Source organism: Symphalangus syndactylus, chromosome 11 (genome assembly GCF_028878055.3).
Source record: "Symphalangus syndactylus isolate Jambi chromosome 11, NHGRI_mSymSyn1-v2.1_pri, whole genome shotgun sequence".
NCBI lineage: Eukaryota > Metazoa > Chordata > Mammalia > Primates > Hylobatidae > Symphalangus > Symphalangus syndactylus.
Genome location: NC_072433.2, coordinates 84,398,796 through 84,402,219, shown reverse-complemented (window position 1 = coordinate 84,402,219; position 3,424 = coordinate 84,398,796).

The window sequence follows — 3,424 nt, the reverse complement described above, 5'->3', positions numbered from 1 at the left end:
GCCATTGCACGCCAGCCTGGGTGGCAGAATGAGACCCTGTTTTTTTTTGTTTGTTTGTTTGTTTTTTGTTTTTTTTTAAGGAAAAGAAAAAACAAGAAAAATAGGAAAGGATGTCAGTCTGCTCTCAAAGTCTAGGATTCTGTGGCTGAAGACAGAAGGCCCATCTCGGGCTGATTTCAAACTATAGTAATGTGTTGCTTGCTGATTTCATCATGGTGCAAACAACACAAATCTTGATTGTTTAGCCTACTACACACCTAGGCCATATGGTATAGCCTATTGCTTCGCTCCTGCGCTACAAACCTGTATAACATGTGACTGTACTGAATACCATAGGCAATTATAACACAATGGTATTTGTGCATCTAAATACATCTAAACATAGAAAAGGTACAGTAAAAACAGTGTAAAAAAGATTTTTAAAATGGCACAGCTGTGTAGAACACTTACCATGCATGGAGCTTGCAGGACTGAAAGTTGCTCTGGGTGAGTCGGTGAGTGAATGTGAAGACCTAGGACATTACTGTACCCTACTGTAGGCTTTATAAACACTGTACACTTAGGCTACACTAAGTTTATAAAAGAATTTTTCTTTCTTCAATAATAAATTAACCTTAGCTTGATGTAAACTTTTTAATCGTTTAAATGTTTTGATTCATTTGTATCAACACACTATAGCTGTACAAAATAATTTTCTTTATATCTTATTCTATAAGTTTTATATTTAAAATTTAAAATTTATTTTTAAACTTTTTTTGTTTAAAACTAAGACAAAACCAAACACATTAGCCTAGGCCTATACGGGGTCAGGATCATCAAGATGTCACAAGGCAACGGGTATTTTTCAGCTCCATTATAGTCTTACGGGACCATCATTGTGGCACATGACTGTACTTTAGGAAAATGGTTCATTTTCACCTTCTACTTGCAGTCGGTGAAGCTTAACGTTTATGTTCTTTTCATCCAGCTCATCAACCATTACGGCAGTTGTTACTTTACCAATGCTAACCACCCTTCCTCCTTCCTGAGATTCCCTTTGGTGGTGAGAGTGTCTGAACCTTCTGACATTAGTATCTTCTACCTGAGAGAGATTATTCAATGTAATTCACTTCATTTAAACATTAAAAAAAAAAATGCTACTCTTTTGAGATCATGTTATTTGAATCATTCACAGCATCATTAAATGTAAAGGTGAAAACATTAGGATAGTTCAGTTTAGCTCTGCACTCAACATTAATGAAACACCTCTTTCAACAGCAAATTCGAACTCTCTTCTCCAAAGAAGCAGTATCCCGCAGGCAATTGCACATCATTTGTCTCAAAAACGATGCATATAAACTGTGTCTAATCTAAAAACATATACAAATTTAACATATAATGTTATATCATGTGGGATTTTAGCTCAAGCATAACTTGAGCTAAAAGTTATGCTCAAGGAGTAAATTTAGACTAGGTCATGTGGAAGGAAGTTTTCCTTCTAGCACTAATAATCCCAGGTCCTAAAGTATTTGGCCAATTTCTCTCCATCATGCCATCTAATGCATAAGTTGCAAACAATTTTTTTCTAGCTAGAATGGAGACTTAGGCATGCTTGATTCATTTGCATACTTCGGCAAATAAACTGAGAGAAGGAAAGGAGTATTTGTGGAGCACCTACGAAGCACCAGGTGTACTTTCCTATATACCTGTTCTTCATGTTATTACTGCAAAGTAGATATGCTTTGCAGATTAGTCAAGAGTCAGGATTTTGTTTTGTATCTACTTTTAATTAACCAAATTCAGCGACAGCCAGAATTAACTTCAGTTGTAAAACCTATATAACTGCATGTTTTTTCTAATATAATGCCTCTCAAATAAAATCTTTGCATATTTCAGGCTTAAATAAAAAGCATATTAGACGAAAATTATTTTTGTAATTTCCTAACTGGCAAGTTATATACCTTATTCAATTTTAAAAACTCATATCCATCTGTAGCTGAAGATATTAATATCCATACACCTCATTAAGCAGCTGAGAGTTTTAACAATGACAGTTGATAATTACTCTGCCTGGGCCAGGCAATATACTAAACAATTTATAGGTTATTTTATTTAATGCTAACAACCCTGCAAGGTAGGTAGGTAGGCAGTATCTCGGTTTTATAAATGGAGGAAACTGAGGCAAACAGGAATTAGTAACAACTCTCTAAGTGGAAACTGATTGAACCAGAAATCAATTCTAGTTCTGATTGATACCAGCCTAATAGCCTTTCAAGTATTTAAATTTCTTGAAATTGTTACCTGTAGTTATGTGGTAATAGTAATATTCCAATAATTTTGCTGAAGTTAAAAATTACAGAGGTCTTTGAGAAAAAAAAAATGAAGACATAAACAGCCACTAAACCCATAGGGCAGCCCATGTTCAATCCTACATGTAGGACCCAAAGATCTTTTCAGCTGCATTCACATAGAAGAGCAACAGCATCAGAAACTGCTGAACAAAAGAACTTTCAATTTCCCACATTTGGTTTGTACACAAATGACACTTTAATAAGCAACATACTGACAGCTCTAAATTGTCTTGCCTATGCTGAAGTGGCCTCTTGTATGCCCCCGACTTCCTTTCAAACTATTACCTCCTGGTGCTGCCTGCTGGTCAACAGTTCAACTCTGATGACTGCTATTTTATTATCACATTAGGTTCTTCTTTTATAAACACAAATGGGAATAGGAAAGCAAGAATCAAACTTATTTTGTGTAAGCCAAGGTCCTGATTATTCAGCTCAGCCAACAACAGAAATTATAGGGGTACCCAAAGTGCATTTCAACTCAACTGGACTTTGGCCAGTTGACTGGAGGTCATCCATGAAGAGAAATAATAAAAGTAAACAAGCATAGAGCAGTGGGAACATTATGGATCTAGAAGGTGGGTGAAATTAATGACTTAAAAGTATGATTTTGCCCTCTAGCAAAAAACCACCTCTTTAAGCATGTAAGTCAACTGTTCAACTTGCACACAAGTTTTAGTAAACACCAGAGCCTTTGTGTGTATGTTGGCGGTGGGGTGTCGGGGGGCTTTACGTAAAACAGAAGAAGCAAAAAGAAGATATAACTGAATCATTCCTCTGTACCATGGGTTCTAAAAATAATTTAGAAAAATAGGTTATTGTTACTCTCCATCCAAAAAGTCTATCAGAATCAAAGTGTTCTTTACATTTATAATGGGTTTTAGTTCAATTGTTTACTGCTGGTATCTGTGAATTAAAAAGCATAAAAAATTTAACCAGAAGCTTTTGATCAAAATCTTCACAATTTTAAGAACATTTCCCCTATATATTAGTAATGATCATTATAAGAGATTTTAAAAGGGCATACATCAAGGTTTTGTGTCCTCAGAAATAGGATTTTGGGTGTGGGAGTTAAAACTTACTTTGCCTTCAAACGC